Source organism: Loxodonta africana, chromosome 2 (genome assembly GCF_030014295.1).
Source record: "Loxodonta africana isolate mLoxAfr1 chromosome 2, mLoxAfr1.hap2, whole genome shotgun sequence".
Lineage (NCBI taxonomy): Eukaryota > Metazoa > Chordata > Mammalia > Proboscidea > Elephantidae > Loxodonta > Loxodonta africana.
The window spans coordinates 227,041,232-227,063,559 of record NC_087343.1 but is presented as its reverse complement, the minus strand read 5'-3'; the positions used below and the strand labels follow the sequence as shown (position 1 = coordinate 227,063,559).

The following is a 22,328-nucleotide window of genomic DNA, read 5'->3' as shown; positions in this document are numbered from 1 at the left end:
AGGGAACCCCTGAGGGAGCAGGAGAGCAGTGGGATGCAGACCCCAAATTCTCATAAAAAACCAGACTTGATGGTTTGACTGAGACTAGAAGGACCATGGTGGTCATGGCTCCCAGACCTTCTGTTGGCCCAGGACAGGAACCACTCCCGAAGCCAACTCTTCAGACACGGATTGGACTGGACAATGGGTTGGAGAGGGATGCTGGTGAGGATTGAGCTTCTTGGATCAGGTGGACACTTGAGACTATGTTGGCATCTCCTGCCTGGAGGGGAGATGAGAGGGTGGAGGAGGTTAGAAGCTGGTGAAACGGGTATGAAAAGAGAGAGTGGAGGGAGGGAGCGGGCTGTCTCATTAGAGGGAGAGTAATTGGGGTATGTAGCAAGGTATATATAAGTTTTTGTGTGAGAGACTGACTTGATTTGTAAACTTTCACTTAAAGCACAATGAAAATTATAAAAATATATTTTAAAAAGTTAAAAGATCATCAGTAACTAAAATACAGTAAATTAGAAGAGTCCCAAGAGTTAATAAAAAAAAAACCCCAACCCGCCCCCCCAAAAAAGCTTTCTCACGCTTTCAGAAGTATAGGTAGCCCCTGATTTAGGACGTATTCAGTTTACAGTGAAACGTACTTACGACCGTTTGTTGTTTTAGATTGTTTTTGTACATCTTATCATTAGAAACATACACCACATACAATGCTGCGGCGCGTTATATGCTGATGTTATCATTCTCAGGTGTTCACTCAGATGTTCAAAGATGGGATTTATAAAGATGCTGATAATAAAAGGCAATAATAACAAAAATTAAAAAAAAAAAGGCATTCTACTTATGTCAGAACTGACTTAGAAAGGCGTTATCAGAACAGAACCCCATCGTAAGTCGGGGACTACCTGTAACCTGAATGTTCTAACGATAACAAATACCCTGAATTAAAAGTCCTCTTCCAAATACAAGTTTAAGTCACTTCAAATGGACTCCTATGCATCGTCAGGGGGATGCACAATAGCCACCTGCACCTTCCTCCCACCGGCCCGCACAGGTCGGTGCACGTGTGACATGCGTATCCACGATCGGATTTTTGACAGTCCTGCACACCCACATAAAGGAGCACCAGGCCACAAGCTAAGGAACCTCACACGACACCACACGTGTACCATCTGCTTTGAAATCACCTGCATACGTGCACATACGTGTATGCACACACAAGCATACATGGGTGCACACACACCGACACACACATATGCATGCATATGTAGAGATAGATACAGAAGCATATAGCTACAGACAACATAGATACCTTCCCTGCCCTCTTACTGCCTGGCTTGGAACATATAGGACTACAGGCCTACCCATCCTTCCGGAAGCAAGAAGGCTAGGACAAATATCCTCCATGTTGTTTCCTCTCTGCTTAAAAATGTTTCCACACAGCAAGTCATTAAAGATAATACTTCAATATGTGAGCATATTCTTAAGGAAAATATTAACACCACATATTCAGGTTACAAAACATATGTAGTGTTAATATTTTCCTTTAGAATAGCAACCCCACATCAGAATGAAGGAAAATCTGAAGTGGACTTCTCGGCTGCAGAGCTGGAAGTCTTTGGAAAGCTGTATCCAGGAATAAGTGGCATCCCAAACGGTTACTCAGAAGAATGAGGTCAGGTGTGAGGACAAGGTCAAGTGTGAGTGCGGGTCAGCTTCTAACTGTGGCAAACTTCCTGCAGCTACTGGGGCCGTCTGTGTCAGACGCGAGGTGGCTCCTGTCACTGTGGAGGGATAAGCACTGACCTACTCTCTGAGGCTCCCTCATCTTCAGCAGGTATTGGCTCATCCACACGGGAGACATCTAAGACATGATGAGAAGCATGGGGGCTCCCTCCACTTATACCAACACCACCAAGAACCACATGGGTCACAGAGGCATCCTGTCCAGCTGAGAGGGTTCTGGGCCAAACATCCAGAACTATCTGCTTTTTCATGACCCCCAGTCATCACCATTCCCGATTCATGCTCACCAGGAGTCCTTCCCATCAGTCTTGGTCTCCACGCTAAGGAGAACCGCCAAGGTGCCCAGTGTCAAGAGAAGGCATCACTGGGCCTCCTGTTGCTCAGCACCCTCCTGCCCTCACTCAGTAACCTAGCACAACACATGTCCAGGCAACAGAATGTGAGAACGAAAAGGTAAGAGCAAGTCACAACTGGCGCTTCCCAGCTAAGATGGGACACAGATCCTAAGGTGGGAAGACGAAGGAGTGATGATTAACCCACGACAAAGTAAGACACGCTTCTAGAAGCTTTAAAATCCAGAAAGTCCACTGACTAACCTGAGGAAGGCAAACATAACACAAAGAACATGGAACGAGATTTATAAACCTGCGCTCTGGCCCCCTCACTGTGACCAGCCAACTACTTGAGCCTGGGCCAGAAGTTTCGCCTCCGCGAACTGTCTGCCAGACATGACATGCATCGGGACAAGCCCAGCAGATAGCAGATGGGATGTGCTGGGTGACGGCCCAGCAGACAGCAGGTGGGATGTGCTGGGTGACGATGAAACATAGGCACTACCTTTGAGTATACGCACACTAAACAGGGTGAGAGAGGTGGCCGCACGTCCAGGGTATCGTAAAGGGCCATAGCGACAGCACAACTCTCAAGAATGAGAGAGCCGTGGGGTGCCCTCCCAGCTCTGCGGCCCATAGCTGAGGGGCGTGAGGGAGTGAATGAGTTAGTGACACCTTCCAGGCCTCATTTCCTCACACACTGTTGCTGTACACATCTCCACATCCTGAAAGGACGAAATAGGATAACAGAGACTAGGGTACTTGGCCCAGTGGCTACAAAATAGCTCGATAAAAGGCTGCCCCAGACAGGAGGCGTTTTTCTGTCACGGAGGGAGAAGAGCAAGGGGGAAGGATGAAGATGGAGGATGAGGAAGAATGGACCAGCAATGTGTTAAAGATGTGCGCATACAGCACAATTTATAAGATAAACAAAATCTTTGAAGTAATGATCTTTTAAAAGAAAAAAAAAAATTGAACCTATGAGAAAACTTCGTATTTTCCAACAAAAACCAAATTAGCCAAGGAGTCCTTTAATCGAAGCCTGGATCAAGTGTCTTTTTAGGCAATCTTGCATTCACAGGACCAGGAGGCATGAAGACAAGCAGAGAGGGGCAAACACGGGCGTCCATGGAGGAAGGGCCCTGAAGCACATGACAGTAACATTTGCAATCATGGGACACAGCCAGTCACCTCTAGAGATCACCCAGCTACCCATCACCTCTCAAAAGACATTACAGACTTAAATCCACCAAAAAGGATAAAGAAGGACACTATATAATGATAAAAGGGACAATTGATCAGGAAGACATAACCATATTAAATATTTACGCACCCAATGACAGGGCTGCAAGATGCATAAATCAAATTTTAACGGAATTGAAAAGTGAGATAGACACCTCCACAATTATAGTAGGAGACTTCAACACACCACTTTCGGAGAAGGACAGGACATCCAGTAAGAAGCTCAATAGAGACACGGAAGATCTAATTACAACAATCAACCAACTTGACCTCATTGACTTATACAGAACTCTCCACCCAACTGCTGCAAAATATACTTTTTTTTCTAGCGCACATGGAACATTCTCTAGAATAGACCACATATTAGGTCATAAAACAAACCTTTGCAAAGTCCAAAACATCGAAATATTACAAAGCATCTTCTCAGACCACAAGGCAATAAAACTAGAAATCAATAACAGAAAAACTAGGGAAAAGAAATCAAATACTTGGAAAATGAACAATACCCTCCTGAAAAAAGACTGGGTTATAGAAGACATCAAGGAGGGAATAAGGAAATTCATAGAAAGCAACGAGAATGAAAATACTTCCTATCAAAACCTCTGGGACACAGCAAAAGCAGTGCTCAGAGGCCAATTTATATCGATAAATGCACACATACAAAAAGAAGAAAGAGCCAAAATCAGAGAACTGTCCCTACAACTTGAACAAATAGAAAGTGAGCAACAAAAGAACCCATCAGGCACCAGAAGAAAACAAATAATAAAAATTAGAGCTGAACTAAATGAATTAGAGAACAGAAAAACAATTGAAAGAATTAACAAAGCCAAAAGCTGGTTCTTCAAAAAAATTAACAAAATTGATAAACCATTGGCTAGACTGACTAAAGAAATACAGAAAAGGAAACAAATAACCCGAATAAGAAACGAGAAGGACCACATCACAACAGAACCAAATGAAATTAAAAGAATCATTTCAGATTACTACGAAAAATTGTACCCTAACAAATTTGAAAACCTAGAAGAAATGGATGAATTCTTGGAAAAACACTACCTACCTAAACTAACACATTCAGAAGTAGAACAACTAAATAGACCCATAACAAAAAAAGAGATTGAAACAGTAATCAAAAAACTCCCAACAAAAAAAAGCCCTGGCCCGGACGGCTTCACTGCTGAGTTCTACCAAACTTTCAGAGAAGAGTTAACACCACTACTTCTGAAGGTATTCCAAAGCATAGAAAATGACGGAATACTACCCAACTCATTCTATGAAGCCACCATCTCCCTGATACCAAAACCAGGTAAAGACATTACAAAAAAAGAAAATTATAGACCTATATCCCGCATGAACATTGATGCAAAAATCCTCAACAAAATTCTAGCCAATAGAATCCAACAACACATCAAAAAAATAATTCACCATGATCAAGTGGGATTTATACCAGGTATGCAAGGCTGGTTTAATATCAGAAAAACCATTCATGTAATCCACCACATAAATAAAACAAAAGACAAAAACCACATGATCTTATCAATTGATGCAGAAAAGGCTTTTGACAAAGTCCAACACCCATTTATGATAAAAACTCTTACCAAAATAGGAATTGAAGGAAAATTCCTCAACATAATAAAGGGCATCTATGCAAAGCCAACAGCCAATATCACTCTAAATGGAGAGAGCCTGAAAGCATTTCCCTTGAGAACGGGAACCAGACAAGGATGCCCTTTATCACTGCTCTTATTCAACATCGTGCTAGAAGTCCTAGCCAGGGCAATTAGGCTAGACAAAGAAATAAAAGGTATCCGGATTGGCAAGGAAGAAGTAAAGTTATCACTATTTGCAGATGACATGATCTTATACACAGAAAACCCTAAGGAATCCTCCAGAAAACTACTGAAACTAATAGAAGAGTTTGGCAGAGTCTCAGGTTATAAAATAAACATACAAAAATCACTTGGATTCCTCTACATCAACAAAAAGAACACCAAAGAGGAAATAACCAAATCAATACCATTCACAGTAGCCCCCGAGAAGATAAGATACTTAGGAATAAATCTTACCAAGGATGTAAAAGACCTATACAAAGAAAACTACAAAGCTCTACTACAAGAAATTCAAAATGACATACTTAACTGGAAAAACATACCCTGCTCATGGATAGGAAGACTTAACATAGTAAAAATGTCTATTCTACCAAAAGCCATCTATACATTTAACGCACTTCCGATCCAAATTCCAATGTCATATTTTAAGGGGATAGAGAAACAAATCACCAATTTCATATGGAAGGGAAAGAAGCCCCGGATAAGCAAAGCACTACTGAAAAAGAAGAAGAAAGTGGGAGGCCTCACTTTACCTGACTTCAGAACCTATTACACAGCCACAGTAGTCAAAACAGCCTGGTACTGGTACAACAACAGGCACATAGACCAATGGAACAGAATTGAGAACCCAGACATAGATCCATCCACGTATGAGCAGCTGATATTTGACAAAGGACCAGTGTCAATTAATTGGGGAAAAGATAGCCTTTTTAACAAATGGTGCTGGCATAACTGGATATCCATTTGCAAAAAAATGAAACAGGACCCATACCTCACACCATGCACAAAAACTAACTCCAAATGGATCAAAGACCTAAACATAAAGACTAAAACGATAAAGATCATGGAAGAAAAAATTGGGACAACCCTAGGAGCCCTAATACAAGGTATAAACAGAATACAAAATATTACCAAAAATGATGAAGAGAAACCCGATAACTGGGAGCTCCTAAAAATCAAACACCTATGCTCATCTAAAGACTTCTCCAAAAGAGTAAAAAGACCACCTACAGATTGGGAAAGAATTTTCAGCTATGACATCTCCGACCAGCACCTGATCTCTAAAATCTACATGATTCTGTCAAAACTCAACCATAAAAAGACAAACAACCCAATCAAGAAGTGGGCAAAGGATATGAACACACATTTCACTAAAGAAGATATTCAGGCAGCCAACAGATACATGAGAAAATGCTCTCGATCATTAGCCATTAGAGAAATGCAAATTAAAACTACGATGAGATTCCATCTCACACCAGCAAGGCTGGCATTAATTCAAAAACAAAATAATAAATGTTGGAGAGGCTGCGGAGAGATTGGAACTCTCATACACTGCTGGTGGGAATGTAAAATGGTACAACCACTTTGGAAATCTATCTGGCGTTATCTCAAACAGTTAGAAATAGAACTACCATACAACCCAGAAATCCCACTCCTGGGAATATACCCTAGAGATCCAAGAGCCTTCCTACAAACAGATATATGCACACCCATGTTTATTGCAGCTCTGTTTACAATAGCAAAAAGTTTGAAACAACCAAGGTGTCCATCGACGGATGAATGGGTAAATAAATTGTGGTATATTCACACAATGGAATACTACGCATCGATAAAGAACAGTGACGAATCTCTGAAACATTTCATAACATGGAGGAACCTGGAAGGCATTATGCTGAGCGAAATAAGTCAGAGGCAAAAGGACAAATATTGTATAAGACCACTATTATAAGATCTTGAGAAATAGTAAACCTGAGAAGAACACATACTTTTGTGGTTACGAGGTGGGGAGGGAGGGAGGGTGGGAGAGGGTTTTTTTTATTGATTAATCAGTAGATAAGAACTGCTTTAGGTGAAGGGAAAGACAACACTCAATACATGGAAGGTCAGCTCAATTGGACAGGACCAAAAGCAGAGAAGTTTCCGGGATAAAATGAATGCTTCAAAGGTCAGGGAGCGCAGGGGTCTGGGGAACATGGTTTGAGGGGACTTCTAAGTCAATTGGCAAAATAATTCTATTATGAAATCATTCTGCATCCCACTTTGAAATGTGGCGTCTGGGGTCTTAAATGCTAACAAGCGGCCATCTAAGATGCATCAATTGGTCTCAACCCACCTGGAGCAAAGGAAAATGAAGAACACCAAGGCCACACGACAACTAAGAGCCCAAGAGACAGAAAGGGCCACATGAACCAGAGACCTACATCATCCTGAGACCAGAAGAACTAGTTGGTGCCCGGCCACAATCGATGACTGCCCTGACAGGGAGCTCAGCAGAGGACCCCTGAGGGAGCAGGAGATCAGTGGGATACAGACCCCAAATTCTCATAAAAAGACCAAACTTAATGGTCTGACTGAGACTAGAGGAATCCCGGCGGCCATGCTCCCCAGACCTTCTGTTGGCACAGGACAGGAACCATCCCCGAAGACAACTCATCAGACATGAAAGGGACTGGTCAGCGGGTGGGAGAGAGACGCTGATGAAGAGTGAGCTAATTATATCAGGTGGACACTTGAGATTGTGTTGGCAACTCTTGTCTGGAGGGGGGATGGGAGGATAGAGAGAGAGGGAAGCCGGCAAAATTGTCAAGAAAGCAGAGACTGAAAGGGCTGACTCAAGATGGGGAGAGCAAGTGGGAGTAGGGAGTGAGCTGTATGTAAACTTATATGTGACAGACTGATTGGATTTGTAAACGTTCACTTGAAGCTTAATAAAAGTTATTAAAAAAAAAAAAAAAAGACATTACAGAATTTAGGAGAAAAAAAAAAAATCACTCCTTGCAGGAAATGGGCACACAAGCTATATAAAATGTAAATCCCAAGAGAAACAAGGTCCTGAGCATGCCACAACATGGACGAACCTAGAGAACATCAGACTGAGTGGAAGGGGTCTGGTCATAAAAGGACAAATACTGTCTGATCTTTTACTCACTCAGATGTAGATATAAAAATCCAAAACAGAAGGTGAGTAAACCCAATCAGACAACATTTTCGAAAGGTAATATAGCATGACCAAGTGGTATTTACACTGGGAATACATAGATGATTTCATGTAAGAAAATCAATTAACATAACCCACCACGTTATCAGATCAAGAAGGACAAGAAAGAATATACCAATGATTCCATTTACATCAAGTTCAATCACGGGCAAAGCTAAGCTCTACTGCTTAGGATGTGGGCTTCCCTGGTATAACTACGAGAAAAGCGAGGACGGTATTAGTTCAAGATACAGAATAGTAACTACGCCCATGGGTGAGGGGGGCGGTTGCCATCAAGGAGGAACAGAAGGGTTTTTTTTTTTTTTTTATTGTGCTTTAAGTGAAAGTTTACAAATCAAGTCAGTCTCTTATACAAACATTTATATACACCTTGCTATATACTCCTAGTTGCTCTCCCCCTAGTAAGACAGCACACTTCTTCTCGCCACTGTATATTTCCATGTCCATTCTGCCCTCTCATCTCCCATCCAGACAGGAGCTGCCCACACAGTCTCAAGTCTCTACTTGATCCAAGAAGCTCATTCTTCACCAGTATCATCGTCTATCCCATAGTCCAGTCCAATCCCTGTCTGAACAGCTGGTTTGGGGAATGGTTTCTGTCTTGGGCTAACAGAAGGTCTGGGGACCATGTCCTCCAGGGTCCTTCTAGTCTCAGTCAGACCATTAAGTCTGGTCTTTTTACGAGAATTTGGGGTCTGCATCCCACTGATCTCCTGCTCCCTCAGGGCTTCTCTGTTGTGCTCCCTGTCAGGGCAGTCATCGGTTGTGGCCGGGCACCATCTAGTTCTTCCGGTCTCAGGCTGATGTAGTCTCTGGCTTACGTGGCCCTTTCTGTCTCTTGGGCTCATAATTACCTTGTGTCCTTGGTGTTCTTCATTCTCCTTTGATCCAGGTGGATTGAGACCAATTGATGCATCTTAGATGGCCACTTGCTAGCATTTAAGGCTCCAGACGCCACTCACCAAAGTGGGATGCAGAATGTTTTCTTAATTTTGTTATGCCAATTGACCTAGCTGTCCCCTGAAACCATGGTCCCTAGGCCCCAGAAGGGGGGGCTTTTGAGTTGTACAGTGCTCTTTTTTTTAACCTGGGTGAAGACGAACATGCAATTTATAATTCTTCTTTTATATACGCACCCTTCTCTAGGAAAGATGTACCTCACAATAACCATACATCAGAAAACCATCAATTAAGCAGTGGGACCAAAAAACTGTCTCCAATGACAATTGGTTGCACAGGGCGTTATGCATTAATGGCGGAACCAAGTAATCACTGTACAGTTCAGGGCATAAAACCACCACCTGATCATCACAATCAGCTAACTCTCTGCAATAACAAGCTAAGAAAGCTAAAGAATCCAAGTTGCAAAATGGCTACCAAGATTACGGAAAGAGTCAGGAAAGGAGTCAGCTAGCAGTTTTCTATTCCTTGCAAACGAGACGAAGAGAAGCTGAGGAGAGAGGAGAAGAAAACTATGGTTTGGGGTGCTAAGAAGCAAGGCAAAGAGCCAGGGCTGAGGATTCTAATCCTGCGCCCTCTTCTCAGTCTGGCTTGATCCACCATATGGAACTGGCAAGGAGTTGGGAGGATAACCCAAAAAGATGGAAAGCAGGAAGGAAAAAGAAGTCCTGTAGGACAGACAAAAAGAATGCCAACAGCACCTCTGGCCCCCTAACCTTCCCCGCTGACGTTCTCAAGGGCAGACGGCTCAGCTCTAACTCCAGAACCACCGCCTTTCCTGCACCTTCTCCAGGGACTGCTCCTACTCAGGAAATCCTTTTCTGAAAATAGTGCGACTCCGAACTAGCCCAGCTGGGGGGGTTCCCACAATGGCTTATACCTATCAGCTAACAAAAGGAAATTCACATGCCACAGCAGAACTGTTCAAAGTCGGGACATCTCAGATTAAACATGCCTAGCACTGACACCAAGGCCAGTACTGGCTTTATTATAATAAATTTATCACTCACAGCACTTAATGACTGGGCCAATAGTAGTTGTATTTATTAATGAAGCAATTGCATTTCCCTTTAAAGTGATATTCATCATTATGATTTAATTAGCTGTGGAAATCAGGGCTTTGCACTGCCAAAAAATAAGTAGTCTCATTTTCTACCTCACAGATGCATAAAACCAGTATCATTACACAAGTGTTCGGTTATACAAATACATGCAAATGAGCAGACTCACTGATGCTTAGAGATATGAACTATTTCAAGAACTACGAACGCATAATATGCTCAAGGCAAGTGAACAACAAATAGAGAGGAAACAACTGAAGGGGACTAAGGCAAACACGGGATTCTTTGGTGGGGCACTAATTCTTAGGACCAATTAAGCATTATAAATAGAAGCCATTATTAAACATTAAGAAGTGTGCTATACAGTTGAACACAGTGGTGTCACTAGGGTTGGTGTCACCCAGTAAGGTAACTCTTGGTGTCGCACCCCATGCTAATTACCAAAATACTAGCTAGAACACCAGAAAAGCTGACAAAATCAGGGACTACAAAAACATTAGCAGCAACGAAAACAACAGTGTGTGCTTGGAGCGCCGCGTGCAGGCGAGACCGCGTGACTCGAAGAGTCACTGTAATTGGGCAGTAACGACAGCTCTGGCCAGAACACGTTAGAAGGTTCAGAAAGTAAATGAGCATAGAGTTTTAGCCTTGTAGGTACATTAATACATGAAGCTTGGCTTACAACACTTTTTTTTTTCTTTTTTTTGGTTATAACTAACTATAAAAAAAAATTATAATTAAAAAAATCATAAATTTCTGCTGAAACGCTGCACAAAAATTTTACAGACATTCATTTTAGTGTCACCCCCTCTGACAATGTCACCTGGTGCTGTCTGTAGCCGCCACACACCCCCCCCATGCCCCAGTGATGCCACTGGTTCAATATTTATGCAAATTTCTATGGATTCTTATAAAATCCTTTCTGTGCATACAAAAAAAAAAAAAACAAAAAAACGCCACTGCTGTCAAGTTGATTCTGACTCGTAACGACCCCACAGGATAGAGAAGGACTCCCCGTTGAGCTTCCAAGGAGTGCCTGGTAGATTTAAACTGCCGACCTTTTGGTTAGCAGCCATAGCTCCTAACCACTGCACCACCTGGGTTTTCTTCTGTGCATGCAGGTAGTGTCATTTCTCCAGGTTTCAAGAAGAAGAGAAACTATACCCACCCTATTTCACACTGTCCCTCCAGGGCCAGCACAGATTATAATAATGAATGGGGGAAAGTTTTTGCTCTCCCCCCTGAATCAAATTAAAGTCAAAAGTTCTTTGAGCAACTAAATCTCGCTTCCTCCTCCTCTTGGTATCGGTGAGCACTACTATCTTTAAGGAAGGAGCTTTTAAAACCACATCCTGCAATCACAGAAAATGCACGTATATCAAAGCCTGGCCTAATGGAGGGAAAATAAAAGCAGCTCGTCCAGAACTATTACAAAGAGAAGCATCAGTGCACCACAGAAGGCCCTCACTGAAGTGAGGTCGCACCCACCGAGCCTGTGGGCAGTGCTGGGGACACAGAGGTGGGTGCCACGGTCTGAAGGTGCGGAGGCAGACATGCAGGCCCATCACCAAGTGCTGGGACAGAAGGAAGGATAGGGGCAGAGAGGCCCCCAGAGGGGCCATGAGTACGGAGTGGGGTCCCTGAGCCTTGGAGGGCCTAGGAAGGGTCACAGAGAATCACTTTGACTGGGACGTAAACTGCCGAGGTGAGGGTGAGGTGGGCTTGGGTCACACAGTGGGGGCTCTCTCTGCCCACCAAGGAATGTGGACACTGCCAGAGATAGCGGCGATTCAAGAGGAGTCTTTTGTAAAGCAGAGCAATCCCATCTGTGTTTTCAGAAATCTTACTCTGGATACTCTGTGGGACACTGCAGAGAGGGAGTGAGACTGCAGGCCGGCAAGGACAGTCAGGGGACAGAGATGACAAGGAGGGGAAAATGTCAGTGATACCTTGCAGGGGTGGTAGACAGGGCTTCGTGACCGACAGCACAGGTGGGGAGACAGAAGATAAGAGAGTCTCCTAGGAATTGGCTCTGTCAATTTTCAACATGAGAAAGTCAGAGCGAAAAAGGAAATTTTAGAAGATAGGTGCTCCAATTATTCTGAACTATAAAAACCTACAAAGTATATTAAAGTATGTTGGTGTTCTTAGCTGCTATCAAATCAGCCCCTGACTCATGGCAACCCCATGCACAATGGAACAAAACACTACCCAGTGTTTTCTGTGCCAGCTTTGAAAGAAAGACTACTTTAGCATGGACTATCGATAGATAGAATAATGGATGAATCTTGTTATGGGTTGAATTGTGTTCCCCCCAAAAATACGTTCAAGTTCTAACCCCTGGTACCTGTGAACGTGACTGTTTTTGGAAACAGAGTGGGTCCTAATTCCATCTGAGCGGTGTCTTATAAAAGAGGCGAACAGACACGGAGTTAGACTGAGGACAAACCGCCATGTGACCACAGGGCAGAAGCAGAAGCTGGGAGACCCTCTCTCAGAGCCTCAGAAGGAATCAACACGGCCGATACCCTCATTTGGACTTCTAGACTCCAGAGCTGAAAGACAATAAATTTTTGCTTTTTGAGCTACTTACTTTATGGTGTATTGTTACAGCAGTACTAGGAAACTAAGATAAACCTCGAAATAATTATGCTGAGTGAAAGAAGGCAGACGAGAGTACATACTACATGATTCTGTTTATAGAAAACCCCAGGACATGCAAAATAATCTATAACCACAGAAATAGAACGGTAGATGCCAAGGGTGCAGGAGGCAGGGAGAGACACTTTGGGTAAACTTTTGGTAAATGTTCATTATTTATTTTGATTGTGATGACGGTCCCACAGATGTCTCATAACTTATCCAACTGTATATTTTAAATATGTGCAGTTTTTTTGCATGTCAATTATACCTCCATAAAACCAAACCCATTGCCATCGAGTCAATTCCAACTCATAGCAACCCTACAGGACAGAGTAGAACTGCCCCATAGAATTTCCAAAGAGCAGCTGGTGGATTCAAACTGCTGACCTTTTGGATACTAGCTGTAGCACTTAACCACTACATCACCAGGGTTTCCTATACCTCCATAAAGCTGTTTTTTTTTTTTTTTATATTTCAAAACCCCTCATTTTATTTTTTTTAAGTGAATTAGTGAACATAGTTAAACATATTTTTATGACCCGAGAGAAAACTTTATCTTTTCTAACTTTAAACAATGTAAAATACAAAAATTATGGGAAATTAAGGCTTGATGTAATCAATATAATGAATCATGAAACAGAGTAGGGGATTTCCCTTTACCTGGCCAGATTTTACTGTTTAATGATCATTTCCAGAGGAATCCAATGCTTCCCACACCAGGCACAGGCTCTGCATTTTCACAGAAAGAAAGCGGCACAAGGGAACTGTCACCATGGCTGCTGTTCCCTCGGTCTGTCAGGAACTGACATCGCCTCTTCAGCTCACGACACCTGCCCATTCCATTTCAGAAGAGAAGCAATCTCGTTCAGGGAGCAGGATGGTGGTGAGGGGCGGAATCTTGCCGTAAAGATGGAGAGGAAGTCAGAGGGTGGCGGTGTGCAGCCACTCCAGCTTCAGTTCTTGCTCCCTCCTGGGAGATCTTTCACCCTGGGGATGGGTGAGTTGAAGCGAGCTCCTTCAGTTACATTATTACAGGGTTAGGGCAGGGGGGAGCGGAAGTCTGAGCTAACAGAGGTCTATAAATCTCACTGGGTGAGTCCTGAGGTTTTTGTTTTACATAATTAATGACGTACCTGTGTCAAGTTCCTTTACACTAACAACAACAGTCGGCCATGTTGTTTTCACTATGATTTTTCTTTTGCTTTGAAGGAGTGATTTTTCCGGCCTGAAAGTTAAGGCCAATTTCACTCAATTATAGCTAAGAAACAAGTAAGGTCAACAGAAAAGCCCTCAGGAACCAAGACAAGGGCAGAGAAAGTGAGAGGGTACGTCCCAAGGGTTCCCGCTGTCTTCCATCAGCAGCTGGCAGACAGGCTTTCCATCATCAGATCCCCAGGCAACACAGGACTGATGAATGATTCTGTCCATGTAAACTGTGGTATGTACTCACCTTCTCCCACAAAAATCTGGAATGGACTATAAAAGTCCAAATAAATACAACTAAATACATCTACATAGACTAAGCTACAAAAGCCAAGCAATAAAAGGAGTGAAAGCAAAAATTAAACACATGTAAATACAAACACATGAAACTTTCTGTAACCAAAGGAATAACAAGAGACCTAAATCAATTGAAGCATGGAAAGAGTTGTTAGAGACTGTGATGTTTAAGGTTGTGTGTCAACTTGGCTGGGCCATGATACTCAGTAGTTTGGCAGTTACATAACGATGTAGTCTGGCAGTTATGTAATGTAGTTTGGCAGTTATATAATGATGTAATTTGGCAGTTATGTAATGATATAGTTATCCTCCATTCTGTGATATAATATAATCACCTCCATGATGTGATTTGATGTGATCAGCCAATCAGTGGTAACGGGAGTCTCCTTGGGGGTGTGGCCTAGCATCCAATATATATACAGACATTCTGGCAAAGCTCAATCTGGATCCCGCATTCAGCTTGTCATCATCTGATGTCTGGTTCTTGGGACTTGAGCCAGCAGCCTGCCGATTGCCTGCCAATCTTTGACTCATTAGCATCCAAAGTCTGTGAGCCATCAGCCTGCCAATATTGGGTTCATCAGCCCCTGCAGCTACTGGAGTCAAGAGAAGCCTCCAGCCTGACACCTGACCCACAGACTTTGGACTTGCAAGCCTCTACAACCATTTTCCTTGTGATAAATCTCTCTTTCCCTCTCCTTCCCTCTCTTTCTCTCTATTTATGTACTCTTCACTGGTTTTGCTTCTCTAGAGAACCCACCCTTAGACAGAGACCCTAGATTCCAGTCAGAAAAGCCCTGTAAACTCCAGTCCTGGGGAAGCAGGGACTGACTATAAGACTGACAATAAACTTAGAAAGTTTACAAAGATCACTAACTCAGGAGGGGAGACGAGGGGATTAGGAGCTGGCAAAATGGACACAAAAAGAGAGAGTGGAGGGAGGGACTGGGCTGTCTCACTAGGGGGAGAGTAATTGGGAGTATGTAGCAAGGTGTATATAAGTTTTTGTGTGAGAGACTGGCTTGATATGTAAACTTTCGCTTAAAGCACAATAAAAATTAAAAAAAAAAAAAATCACTAATTCCTGAGCTGACTTAAAGGACTTGTGAAGCTAAAGCTTCTTCTATCTTCACATACTTATGCTACATCAACCTATGACTTTTGTCGACTTCTTGCATCAGACTCATGTCAAACTAATTTTCAGGAGCTCTTAGTTAAAATTCAAAAGAGTATGATCTACAAATTTTTATAGTAATATTATCTTAAAAGTAGGGTTATTTATCAAATTCTAGAAATTAGTATCTCTCACATATGAAAATTATTCAGCATCCATTGTAAGGAGCTGAATTGTCTACATAGGAGAAACAGTCATTTTTGATAGAAAATCTCAAATACATCTCCTTGCTTTCTTTTATAATGTGTATTAAATATAAGTTTTTTAACAGAAAATGCTCACGATTCTCTTTTTTGGTAAAGGAATTGAGAGATGAAAAGGAGACAATTCTTAAAAGAAAGGAAGAATGAGGATTTCTTATTCCCAATGGCAGTTATTAGGCATCTGAGCCAGTCTTCCACTAAAACTATACAAGGATAAGCTACACACCAGAGCAGTAAGGGCACACCCTGGGTTCTGACTGCTTCCTACATCGGGGACACTTCTAGCTGTGCAACCTGGACAAGTAACTTGACTTGACTTCCATCTCTTTCTTCTTTCAATTTTCCTCATCCATAAAATGAGGATCACAAGAACACCTGCCTCCTAGGGTTGTTGGAAGAATGAGATGAGCTAACAATGTACCATGCTAACACAACTACCTGGCACATGGGGAGGCCACATGAGTGTCAACAATTTTAAGAGATGGAGATGAGGGAGGTGAGTGGAGCAATGAGACTGCTCCCAGCTGAGGCTGTTAGCCAACACAGGAACCTGATCATGTAGGGCCCAAAGAACAGAAGACAAAGCCCAAGGGCTCTGGCCTGCCCAAGGTGGGGCATCTAATAGTACAACACCTGTAAAGAGAGCTACACCCTCAGAGTAAGGGCTAACCAGAAGTAAACCTGTTCCCAGCCCTCAGGGGACTCCAAAGAAAGCAACCTTGCTGATGAATCAACTTTCAACCATTTCAGGAGGTAGCATATGATTAAGATATGATGGTACTGAAGGAAGAAGTCCAAGCTGCACTGAAGGCATTGGTGAAAAACAAGCCTCCAGGAACTGATGGAATACCAATCAAGATGTTTCAGGAAATGGATGTAGCGCTGGAGATGCTCACTCCTCTATGTCAAGAAATTTGGAAGACAGCTTCCTGTCCAACTGACTGACAAACATCCATATTTGTGCCCATTATAAAGGAAGGTGATCCAACAGAATGTGGAAATTATCAAACAATATCATTAATATCACACAAAAGTAAAATTTTGCTAAAGACCATTCAAAAATGTTTGCAGCAGTACATCAATAGGGAACTGTCAGAAGTTCAAGCCAGGTTCAAAAGAGGATGTGGAACTAGGGATAGTCATTGCTGATATCAGATGATCTTGGCTGAAAGCACAGAATACCAGAAAGATGTTCACCTGTGTTTTATTGACTATGCAAAGGCACTCAACTGTGTGGATCATAACAGATTATGGATAACACTGTGAAGGATAGGAATCCCAGAACACTTAATTGTGCTAATGAGGAACCTGTACATAGACCAAGAAGCAGTCGTTCAAACAGAAAAAGGGAATACTGTGTGGTTTAAAGTCAGGCAAGGTGTGTGTCAGGGTTGTTGTCTTTCCCCATACTTACTCAATCTGTATGTTGAGCAAATAATCAAGAAGCTGTACCCTGTGAAGAAGAACGCGGCACCAGCATTAGAGAAAGATTCAACTGACAACCTGTGATACGGAGATGACACAACCTTGCTTGTTGAAAATGAAGAGGACTTGAAGCACTTACTGATGAAGATCAAAGACGACAGCGTTCAGTGTGGATTACACTTCAATATAAAGAACACAAAAATCCTCCTAACTTGACCAAAAAACGGAGAAGAGACTGAGTTTGTCAAGGATTTCATTTTACTTGTATCCACAATCAACACCATGGAAGCAGCAGTCAAGACACTTGCATTGGGCAGATATGCTGCAAAAGACCTCTTTAACGTGTAAAAGCAAAGATGTTACTTTGAGGACTAAGGTGCACCCGACCCAAGCCATGGTATTTTCAATCTCCTCATATGCACGTGAAAGCTGGATGATGAAAAAGGAAGACTGAAGAATTGATACCTTTGAATTATGGTGTTGGTGAAGAATATTGAATATACCATGGACTGCCACAAGAATGAACAAACCTGTCTTGGAAGAAGTACAGCCAGAATGCTCCTTAGAAGCAAGGATAGCGAGACTTAATCTCACGTACTTTGGACATGTTTTCAGAAGGGATCATTCCCTGGAGAAGGATATCATGCTTGGTAAAGTGGAGGGTCAGTGAAAAAAAGGAAGACCCTCAACAAGATGGACTGACACAGTGGCTGCAAAAATGGGCTCAAGCATAACAACAATTGTGCCACAGGACTGGACAGTGTTTCATTCTGTTGTACATAGGGTTGTTATGGGTCGGTACCAATTCTACGGTACCTAACAACAACAAAGGTCTTCCCATAAGCTAACCTTCCATGGATTCTTGGGTGCTCCAAGAATCATCCAACTGTAACTTTAGTGTAAAGTTTTTCTGGACACCTAGTGCACTTTTTTTAGTGCACAGACAGTTGGAAGAAGCAAAACAAATGCACCATCATCTGAGGTCTCAGAGAATTCACACAAATAGTCTCCCAAGGAAAATAAGTAGCTTATAAAAAGGTACAATTCCACAAGGAAACAGGACGTGAAGGAGAGCCAGCATAAGCAAGAGACAGAAGAAACGAACCCTCAAATGCACTGGAATTATCAAATACACAATATAAAATAACTGGTTAAGGAAATTAAAAAAACAGCCACAGAAAATGGTCAGTTAGACTTGTAAAAGGAACAGACAGACCTAGAAATAAAAAAATATAATGACTAAAACTAAAAACTCAATGGGCAGGTTTTAACAGCATATTAGATACAGCGGAAGAGAAAATTAGTAGACTGGGAGGTAGACCTAAAGTAATAAGAGAATGTAGCCCAGAAATCCAAAGAGATGAAAGAAATGGAAGATAGAGTGAGAAGATCTAACAAAAACAGACTCGAGATGCCCAACCCCAAGCAGAATAAACAAAAATAAATAGAAATCCAGACACATGTCAGTGAAAATGAAGCAAAGCAGCTGCAGGAGCAGAGGTGACACTGACGGCTAACTCCCCCAGAGCAAAGAGGGATGAAAGAAGTCAGCAGAGTAGACACTATCTTAAATGTGCTGAGAGAAAACAGACTTCACTCAGTAAGAATCCTTTCACAATACGGATAAAATCAAGAAGTTTTCAGACAAACGACACCCAAGATATTTTGCCCCCAGCAGACCCTCACTGAAGGAAATCTTAAAGGATATATTTCAGAAGAAGAAAAGTTATCTCAAAGAGATAGCATAAGTGGCACAAAAAAAAAAAAAAGAATGACGATAAAAGAAGTATATGTAGAAACGTGGACTGTATAAAATAAAAACACAAATCTTATACAAACTGCTGCAGGCAACAGAAAGAGTGGGAATACTTCCAACTCTCTTTATGAGACCAGTGTAACCTTGGTAGTAAAACCTCTCCAGAACGTTACAGGGGTCAAAAATTGGTGGCCGACTTCTCTTCCAAACATCATCACAGAAAACATAAACATTAGCAAATTTAAATCCTGCGATATATAAAAGACAGTACATCAAAACCAGGCTGAATGTATACCCAAAACACGCAGTTGGCTTTAACATTTGAAAATAAATCAACGCACAGTATTAACAGAAGAAACACCTCGTGATCATTTCACTAGATTCAGAAAAAGAATTCGATAAAACTTAACCTCCACTCATAACTTGGAATGAAAACTCTCACCAAAATGGTAATATAAAGGAATTTCTTTAATCTGATAAAGTGGACCCTTGAAAAAAGAAATAAAACAATAGCTCTACAGCATAAATCATACTTACTGGTCAAATATTGAAAGTTTTCTCCCTGAGACTGGGAAAAAGACAAGGAGGCAAACTCTCACCATTTCTGCTCAACTTTGTGATATGCAAGCTAGCCAGTGCGATAAAGGAAAAAGAAAAAAAAAAGCTAAAAAGATTGAGGACTGAAAAGGAAAAAACTGAAACTCATTATTTGCAGATAATAGGGCTACATATACAAAAAATCCAAAATAACACACAGACTAATAATCAGAATTAGTAAGTAAATTTAGCAAGGTCATTTCCTATATACTAACAATAAACATGTAGAAACCAGAAACGTAAAAAAAAAATCATTTATGATAACATTTAAAATAATCGAATAGCTAAGAATAAGTCTAAAAAAAAAAGTACGATCTCTATAGAGAAAACTACCAAATATTAGTGAAAAAAATTAACTACACAAACAAAGGGATATGCCTGGATACCAGAAACTCAATATATAAAATGTTAAGTCTGTCTAAATATGGATGGATAGATAGACGAGTGGGTGGGTAGGTAGACAGACGGACAGGCGGGTGGGCGGACAGATGGACAGATAGATGGGTGGGCGGATGGGCGGGGTGGACGGATGGATAGACGGGTGGGTGGATGGATGAGAAAGTGTGTGTGTGTGTGTGTATAAACTGACAGGCTGGTTAAACTATATGAATATGTAAAGGTCCAAGATCACTAGACAAGAGCAAAGCTGGCAACCTGCAACTACAGAACAGTCACACGACGGAGCCACAGCAATTAAGTCAATGTGGCACTAGCACAATGACAGGACAAATAGGCCACTGGCACGCAGAGTACAGAAACAGATCCACCTGAGCCACAAAAGAGGCAACACAGTGCCATGGAGAAAGACTTCTTTTTTTCAATAATTGGTGCTAGGATTACAAACTTAATAGGTTATCTGCACATTATTAATGAAAACTAGTATTTGATCTAGCTTTAGTGAGACTAGAATAAGTTCCTTCTCATTATGCTGAGTGAAATTAGTCAGTTGCAAAAGGACAATTATTATATGAGACCACTATTATAAGAACTCGAAAAATAGTTTAAACAGAGAAAAAAATATTCTTTGATGGTTAGGAGAGTAGGGAGGGAGGGAGGGAGGGAGGGAGGGAGAGGGGTTTTCACTAATTAGATAGTAGATAAGGACTATTTTAGGTGAAGGAAAAGACAATACACAATAAAGGAGAGGTCAGCACAACTGGATTAAACCAAAAGCAAAGAAGCTTCCTGAATAAAATAGAACACTTTGAAGCCCAGTGTAGCAGGGGCAGGGGTTTGGGAACCACAGTTTCAGGGGACAGATAAGTCAACTGGCGTAATAAAATTTATTAAGAAAACATTCTGCATCCCACGTTGGAGAGTGGCATCTGGGGTTTAAATGCTAGCAAGCAGCCATCTAAGAAGCATCAATTGGTCTCAACCCACCTGGAGCAAAGGAGAATGAAGAACACCAAAGACACAAGGTAATTATGAGCCTAAGAGACAGAAAGTCCACATGAATCAGAGACTACATCATCTTGAGACCAGAAGAACTAGATGGTGCCTGGTTACAACCGATGACTGCCCTGACAGGGAACACAACAGAGAATCCCTGAAGGAGCAGGAGAGCAGTGGGATGCAGACCCCAAATTCTCGTAAAAAACCATTCTTAATGGTCTGACTGAGACTAGAAGGACCCCAGTGGTCATGGTCCCCAGACCTTCTGTTAGCCCAGGACAAGAACCGTTCTCAAAGTTAACTCTTCAGACAGGGATTGGACTGGAAAATGGGATAGAAGCTGATACTGGTGATGAGTGAGCATCTTGGATCAAGTAGACACATGAGACTATGTGGGCGGCTCCTGTCTGGAGGGGAGATGAGAGGGCAGAGGGGGTCAGAAGCTGGCTGAATGGACATGAGGAGAGAGAGTGGAGGGAAGGAGTGTGCTGTCTCATTAGGGGGAGAGCAATCAGGAGTATATAGCAAGGTGTATACAAATTTTTGTTTGAGAGACTGACTTGGTTTATAAACTTTCACTTAAAGCACAATAAAATTTTTTTTTTAAAGTGCCTTCAACATCTCCCATGCATTTACAACTTGGTTGTGAGAAAAAATCGTTATAAACTGCTATGATGTCTGAATTACACTAAAAAAAAAAAAAAAAGCCTTCCTTTATTAATACTTTATTAAGAAATCAAATTAATGAGTCTTTGGAGGAATCTTTAATGGCACAGTGAGCATAGTCCTGGCATCAGAACGACCTGGATTCAAATCAGTTCCACATCTTACTATCATTGAGCAAGCTCCTTGACCTCTCTGTACCTCAGTGACCTCAGCTAAAAATCAGAATAATAACAAATACGCAATGTGGTTGTTGTGAAGGTTACATCAGGATGCGTGTGAAACACTTTCGCACAGCGCCTGGCACACACTAAGCACCCCATAATAGCAGTTATTAGTACTGTTAGATAACTAGTTATCCAAACTTACTGTTGTTAGATGCCATCGAGTCAATTCCAACTCATGGCAACCCTGTGTATGACAGAATAATACACTGTCTAGTCCTGCGCCATCCTCACAATCTTTATGTTTGAGCCCATTGTTGCAGCCACTGTGTCAGTCCACCTCGTTCAGAGTCTACCTCTTTTTCACTGACCCTCTACTTTACCAAGCATGATGTCCTTCTCCAGGGACTGGTCCCTCTTGATAATGTGTCCAAGGTATGTAAGATGAAGTCTCACCATCCTTGCTTCTAAGGAGCATTCTGGCTGTACTTCTTTCAAGACAAATTAATCCATTCTTTTGGCAGTCCATGGTATATTCAATATTTTTTGCCAACACCATAATTCAAAGGCATCAATTCTTCTTCAGTCTTTCTTATTCACTGCCCAGCTTTCACATGCATGAGAGGCGACAGAAAATGCCATGGCTTGGGTCAGG

At 41.9% G+C, this 22,328-nt stretch overlaps 1 protein-coding gene across 4 annotated transcripts in view; it reads right to left on the bottom strand.

Annotated features, from left to right (window-relative positions):
• Positions 1-22,328, bottom strand: part of ADARB1 (adenosine deaminase RNA specific B1) — a 214,814-nt gene that overhangs the window by 116,832 nt on the left and 75,654 nt on the right. Inside the window, exon 3 of one of the 4 annotated variants that reach the window (XM_064279568.1) lies at positions 12,501-12,708. The exons of the other annotated variants lie outside the window; for them this stretch is intronic. The gene's annotated coding sequence lies outside the window, so the exon portion shown is untranslated. The remainder of the gene's footprint in view (positions 1-12,500; positions 12,709-22,328) is intronic. 4 annotated transcript variants of the gene reach the window in all.